The 7,884-nt window shown below is 40.5% G+C and overlaps 1 pseudogene; it reads right to left on the reverse strand.

Annotated features, from left to right (window-relative positions):
* Positions 1 to 5,147: 5,147 nt before the first annotated feature.
* On the reverse strand, positions 5,148 to 7,884 carry LOC118576143 (annotated as a pseudogene).

Genomic DNA, 7,884 nt, shown 5'->3' on the forward strand with positions numbered 1-7,884 from the left:
CTTTTTAAAGTTTTATTAATAGCTACTTCTTGTTCATTTCTTGCCTTCCTCCCAGCCCACCCCCACATCCCATCCCCTCCAGGGCAAAGACTCCCCTGGGGATTCAGCTCAAACTGGCAGATTGGGTCCAGGCAGGTTGAGTCCCCTCTTCTGAGGCTGAGCAAAGTGTCCCTGCATAAGCCCCAGGATCCAAAAAGGCAGCTTATGGTCAAAGAGCAGGTCCCTGTCCTACTGCCTGGGTGCCTCCCAAACAATTCAAGCTAATCAACTGTCTCACTTATCCAGAGGGCCTCATCCAGTTGGGGGCTCCTCAACTATTGGATCATAGTTCATGTGTTTCCATTAGTTTGGCGATTTGTCCCTGTGCTTTTTCCAATCTTAGTCTCAACAATTCTCGCTCATACAATCCCTCCTCTTTCTTGGCAATTGGACTCCTGGAGCTCCACCTGGGGCCTAGCTGTGGATCTTTGCATCCTCTTCCCTCAATCATTGGATGAAATTTCCAGCACACCAGTTAGGGTGTTTTGTCATCAGATCACCAGAGTATGTCAGTTTGGGCTTTCTCGGGACCATTTTCAGTATTCTACAGTGGAGGTATCTTTGTGCGTTTCTGGGGACCTCTCTAGCACTTTGCTTCTTCCTATTCTCATGTGGTGTTAATTTATCATGGTCTGTTATTCCTTGTTCTCCCTTTGTGTTCTTGATCCAGCTGGCATCTCCCGTTTCCCTAAGCTTTCTTTCCCTTGATCCTTGCACTTTATTACCCCCACTCACATCCAGGTTGTTCATGTAGATCCCTTCCATTTCTCTGTCATTGGGAGACCCCATGTCTTTTTTAGGTTCCTTTTTTCTAGATAGTCTCCCTGGAGTTGTGAGTAGCAGTCCAGTCATGTTTGTTTTACATCTAGTATCGTCCTATGAGTGAGTACATACCATGTTTGTTTTTCTGTGTCCGGGTTATCTAACTCAGAATGATTTTTTTCTAGATCAATCCATTTGCCAGCAAAACTCATGATGTCATTGTTTTTCTCTACTAAGTAGTACTCCATTGTGTATATGTACTACATTTTATTTATCCATTCTTCAGTTGAAGGGCATGTAGGTTGTTTTCAGGTCCTGGCTATTACAAACAAAGTTGATACTAACATAGCTGAGCAAATGCCATTGTGCTATGATTGAGCATTCCTTGGGTATATGCCCAAGGGTGGTATAGATGGGTTTTGGAGGAAATTGATTCCCAATTTTCTAAGAGTGCACCATATTGATTTCCTGGAGACCCTGCAATCTCCATTTCCTGTCCCCACACGCATCTGCCCAAGACACCAGCCACTTTGTGAGACTGAGAAACCAGCCCCCAGCTCAGATCCGGCCCCCGAACTCCCATCTGCAGCAGAATGCTACCATCTGGACCACAGAGAGGCTCCCTGAATCTGTCAGCTATGTCTGGACCAAGGGCACTGATAAGACCAAGAATGAATTCACAAGGAAATGGGCAGAGGTCAAGGCAGAAGTACATACAACAAAATAAAGAGCAATACAGCATCACCAGAATGTAACCCTCCTCCATCAGCTAGACCTGAACATCACAAAATGGAAGAAGCAGAAAAGAACAACCTTATGAATAACATCATGAAGATTGTAGAGGATTATAAAGAAGAAATTAAAAATGAAATGGAGCAACTGATAAACAAAAAAAATGGGAAGAATGCTATTAAAAAAAAACCAGAGGAAAGGACAAATAAAGCAGAAGAAAACAGTAAATCCCTGAAAGAAATTCATGAAAAAGCAATGAAACCAATGAGGGAAACAGTCCAAGACCTGAAAAGGGAAATAGAAAAAATGAATAAGACACAGGGAATGTTAGTAATAGAAAATCTGAGTAAACGAACAGGAACTTCAGATGCAAGTATAACCAACAGAATGCAAGAAATGGAAGAGAGTATCTCTGGGATTGAAGATATGGTAGAGTAAATAGATTCATCAAAGAAAACACTAAAGCCAATAAAGTCATGACTCCAAATGTGCAAGAATTGTGAGTGTTTTCTTAAAGGTGACCCTATTCCATCCAAATTTCCAAAACATTGTCAGACCAGCCATGTCACTGGAATTGTAGTGTCTACATATGAGAGTCAATAAACTATAGTTTGGAACAAGAAAGACGTTGTTCTTTGAGATACAGTGGAATTTCATCAATATTTGATATTTCATTTCTCTGAGAATCAACCTTTTCTCACAGAATGTAGAATTAAGTTTTCCTTCTGAATCCCAGTTTGTGGAAGCAGCATGGTTTTACTGATATACTTTATGTTACAAAGAATTTCTCCTGTGATTTGTCCTCAAGAAATTGTGCATATGTGTCCCTTTAAATGTTCTTATGATTACAGGCATTTGTGACAGAAGAATATGGCCATGATTTTTCAGTCCTAAAATGGTCTTTCTGAGACTGCTGTATTGTCTCCATCTGTATTTCTTGATATACATTAGTGTTGGTTTGATTAGACGGGATTAGAACGTGTGTCCTCAGAAGCATTGTAGTTTGGATCCTTCTGCCTCAACTGCTTGAACAGTGTGGTTCTCTATCTTACTCATACTAAACTAACTTGTTATTATAATTACTCATTTTGTGGTGACTCCCAAACATAAAATTATTTTTGTTGCATCTTCATGATTTTAATTTTGATACTTCTATGAATTGTAATATAAATACCTTATATGCAGGATATATGATGCCTCTGTAAGGGTCATTTGACCTCCAAAGGAGTTGAGACCCACAAGTTGAGAACCATTGAATTTGAATGTTGGATGACACACATATGGCACAATGGGCATCAAAAACTGAATCTTTTCAGATTCTACTGTGTGTGTGTGTGTGTGTGTGTGTGTGTGTGTGTGTGTGTGTTTCATTTTTCTTTAGAAAAGCTCTCATGTAGGCAAGGGTGGCCTGGAACACACTATGTATCAGAGAAGAACTGAACTGATGATCCTCCTGCCCAAATATCCCAGGTGCTAAGATACAGGAATGCACGATGCCATCAGGATATCTCATTGTTATCAGCTGAATTCGGTTTTCTGACACTCACATGTACAGACATGTCTTAACCCCCAAACCTAGGATATAACCTCATTTAGAAACATATGGAAAATTATGATTCTATTCCAAAATTCTCTAAACCCACAAAGGCTACAGTCTTTAAAGATGAAAAGGCTAACATATCCCCACAATCACTATCCAGGAATCTTTAATACTAAAGTCTTGAGATACTAAATCGCCCCAACCTACAAGTCTAATCAGGAAAAAAAAATAGTGACTGGAGAACACATCATCAGGAAATGGATTAGAAAGACACATGCAGGGGAAAGGACCAGCCACAAGGTATGTCAGCAATAAGAACTTCAAAGTGGCCAGGTGGCGATGGCACATACCTCTAATCCCAGCACATGGGAGGCAGAGCCAGGCAGATCTCTGTGAGTTCCAGTCCAGCCTGGTCTACAGAGCAAGATCCAGGACAGGCACTAAAACTACACAGAGAAACCCTGTCTTGAAAAAAACAAAAATAAAAGAAAAACTTCAATGTGAAAATGCTTTACTTGTACTGGTATTCATGTCAGCTGATGAAATGCTGTATTTTAATAAATTGAAGCCTCCTAATGGCTAGCTGTAAGGCTGTACCAGGTACATCAGGGGGACATCATGGTTTACCTACAAAATGGCTACAGGGTACTTGAACTCAACTCACCTTCCACATGGAAATCACCAAAATACACAAATGCCAACATCTCAATCAGCCTATGCTTGCTGTCTTCAACTCTGCACAGAATTATGTTTTACAATATAGATATTATTCCCTTTTCCTTTCTGTATTTTATGTTTTGGAGTTCATTCATGGAAAATATTTGCCAATTGTCATCGAGTTATCATTACATGAGCCAAGAATCCACACGGACACCACTATTCCTTAAGTTTCTAGGGACCAGTGGATAGAGCTATGAAGATTAGAGTGGGATTATGTGGGACGATAATGGAACTGATAGTGATGGCTGCTTTGAGCCACTGTGAGCAACTGAAGCTGTTGACTCTCCATCAGGAGCCTGGCAATCCTTTGGAGGAACATTCTTAAATTTTAAGCAGTAATCACTCATAGGATGGAAGATGACAGAAAGGTCAATGCATTTACCATGCAAGCCTGAGACTTGGGATTGAAAATTTAACAGGGCAATAGACTATGACAACAGATAGAAATAATATTCCAGAAGTTACAAGTCATATCTATACTGGCTCCAAGCTGATTAAAAGCTACATGCTTCATCAAGTACAGATGAGACACTGAGGCTGTAGCCCTGCTCGCCTCTTGTGAGCAAGGTCCACAGTTCTGTCTGAATTGTGGCAATTCCTCAGGTGATGGTGGTATGTGGATGACTGGCAGAAGCTATGGTTACACAGGGAGCAGGTGTAGGGCTTCTCTCCTGTGTGAATCCTCTCATGAGCCTTTAGATTTGTTTGAAGGCTGAAAGACTTTCCACATGTCCTACATTAGAAAGGCTTATTTTCCAGGTGTATGACCCCATGTACCCTCAGGTCTGAGCGAGTATAGAAGCCTTTCTGACATGTGGTACATAAAAATGACCTCTCCTTCTTGTGTACTCTCTGGTGAGCTGAACATCTACAGGGATATTTAAAGGTTCTACCACATTCCTCACATTTGTATGTCTTTGGGTTTCTGAGGAGTCTCTTTTGGCTATGCCCACATGTGGAGCTCATATCATGATTCTCGCAGTCTTTGGTCTCCTCTGGCCTGGAGATCATCTCTGGTTGTTCCTCCCTAGGGACATCTTCAGAAGAAGTTCCTCTCTGAAATTCTTCCTGGTAGCCAGAAGTGACTTGTTTGTTATGCTGTAATCCAGAGGAATTCCATCAGGAACACTCCTATCTTTAGGCTCAGGAAACTGACCCTCTTGGATAATGGAAAGGGAGTCCCTTCCATTTCCAAGACTACTATCTCCACCATTTACATCACTAGTGTTCCAGGCATTGTTTTGGCCATCTTCATAGTTTCCGTGCCCTGTGCAAATAAGACAGTCTATGAAAATGTGCCAAAGAAAACATCCCTGCACAGCACCCCTCCTCTGTGTAGCTTCCTGACACTTACCTGTTGTCAATAACCTATCTTGGGAGATGGGCAAGGGTGTCCTTGCATTCTCTGGTATTGATCTTCTTGCTGATTGCTATTCTTTCAGAAGATTGATGGTTTCTCTTAAGGACATGTTCTCAGGAAAGAGGGCTTCCTGCCCCTGCCTGGAGACGTGGACCTGTAAACAAATCCAGGGGACAATGGACAACGAATCTGTGGATTTGTGGATGAGAGTAAACCTGTCCTCTAACTGATTGCAAGCTATCACTGGACTATGAGTTAGGTCATTTGTGTGTCATCTCTAATGTTGTTACTCTGTCATTCACAAGTTATGGTCTCTAAAGTCTCTATTCACAATGTATTTGCAAGTGTTGAGTCACTGTTACAGGGGAAAGGTATGGTTAGGTTTCTGCACTGTCTAGCCACAACATTATCTTCAACTGGTCGATGCATTGAACAAGGCAGGTATTCTTGTTCCAATCCAGAAAATAGAGACTTATTCCATCACAAAAGGCTTCTCATTGTTCCAAGGACTGTCCCCATTTCACCCAACCTAGGCCAACTATAACAAAATAGCTGGTTTACTGAGAGGACACCTGGGCTAGGTAGGACAAATCAAGAAGGGAGGTAGTCTGGAGATCAAGAGGGCCCAAAAGAGCCTTTAAAACCTCTGACATAGACTTGTCTGTGAGTCTTCCACCTCTGGAGCCTCTTTTGTTAATTCATGGGAGTTATCTGTTCTAATAAATTTGTTTCTGTTTAACAAAGAGTTGTATGGCTAGTGTTTCTCACTATCTCCTGAATTTCTAGATCCTTCTTTTCCTCCTTCTGTTGCACCCAAGACCTATAGTTATTACTCAGTGCCCAGAACCCTGAACCTTTCTATATTCTTTGTCTGAGAGATGGCTGCTAACCTATAAGTTCCTACTTCAGCATTCAGCCTTGATTAGTACTAGTTTCTTTCTGGAATTCTTAGGATGTCTACAATAACTTTGTAATAGATGCCATTTTTGTGTCCTGGTGTCCTATTGGCAATTGTAACTTTCTGCTTTCATGCTCATGACTCTGACATTTTCCCTCTCAGGTAGCTCAGGATTTCCCATCCCCCACTTCCATCCAATAGTCTGCCAGTGTTCCCTATCTCTCCAAATGTTACCTCACTTTGCTGTGGGAGTGGGTTTTAGTTCCAATACCTGTATTTTTAGTTGCTGAATTTAACTACTAACTCTAGATAAAACCCTTGGTTGATGATGGCCCTAGTATCATAGCCATATTTCTAAGTGGTGTTGTTTTCTATTATTAAGTCCTTAATACAACTCCCGTCTGACTGAAACACTTCCAACACATACATTGTTTCCACATAAGCCCACTGTCTCTGCTGTAACTTGGAATTCAGTTTCAATCATGAAATCATCACTTTCAAACAAAATCAAAGGAGTGAAATGAGGAAAAAAACAAACTGAAATAACGACTTGTGCATAGAGTAAACGCCTCAAATAAACATCTGGGTGTGGTGGGGGACAGCTTTAATCTGGTACTTGAAAAGATCACAAAGTGTGATTCATCTGAATCCTACTCAAGCCAGGTGTACTGAACAAAATGAGAAAAACAAAACCTAAGCAAGCAACCAAACAAACCAACTAATATGCAAATTTAGAAGTCTAAAGCAATGAGAAGTTATTTCAACAATGACATTTAGAAATGTATGTATGGAGTGCTAGAAAAATTTCAACACCTTGACCATTTCTTTCAGTGACTGCTAATTATGCAAACCTAGATATTTAAGGATGATTTAATGTAACTACATCTAAATTAAATATTTCTGTTCTGAAAATTTAAACTGCAGCACCATTATTCATCAAGGCTGTACTTATGGGCGTGTTGGTGTTGAATATGCATCTAATCGCCTTATTTTAGCATCAGAAAACATATTCTATCATTCTGATAATTCAGTTTTATACATGGAAACTTAATGACATGCAATAGGCAATTGAGAAAAACCATTAAGACAATTAGATCCCCAGCTTCCACCGCCCAGGTCTGACAGTCAGAATTATCAGTGTGTGCTTCAATTCCAACTAAATACTCATAATTACAATGTAATCACCTACCTAAATAAGCCATCGTCCAATCCCAGGATCTCTATTCTAAACCCTTTAAGTCTTTGCTTAAATAACATCTCCCAGTCTCCCAATTACCATGTAAATAATTTAAATATAATTGTATCAGTCAAAAATGTCATGGGCTTCTTGCACTGTTAATCTCATTAAATTAATACATTTATAGTAGTTGATAATCTCCATAGTAAATATTTTGTTGAAGTGGGACAGCCTCTCAAATAAATTAACTGTATCTTCTTATTTTCCCCAAATGTAAATTACTGTCTTGGTTCCTAACTTAACCATCTCTCAACCAAGGTACTCACCATGATAGGAGCCTTCAAGCACTCATCAGTCAGATCCTCCATGAATCTCCCCATGTTTCCACCACATGATTCCCACTACTCTTTTAAGACAAACTTGTCCTTGTAGTGCCCAGTTAGGAGAAACTGAGCCAAGACCAGCTGAGAAATCATCTGCTCCTTGCTATGCTTTTCTGGCTGCAAAAAGGAGGTAAACATCTTCTAGAGTGCTTGCAGCTCCTGCTTTGCACAGGAGCCACTATCATATGGGGGAAAGTTGAGGTGAGCAATTGAGGAGTTGCAGATATCTTCTTCCCACTGTAGAAGAGTATCTTGGGTAGGAATGATGTTCAT

The sequence above is a fragment of the Onychomys torridus genome, unplaced genomic scaffold (assembly GCF_903995425.1).
Source record: "Onychomys torridus unplaced genomic scaffold, mOncTor1.1, whole genome shotgun sequence".
In the NCBI taxonomy this organism is placed as follows: Eukaryota; Metazoa; Chordata; class Mammalia; order Rodentia; family Cricetidae; genus Onychomys; species Onychomys torridus.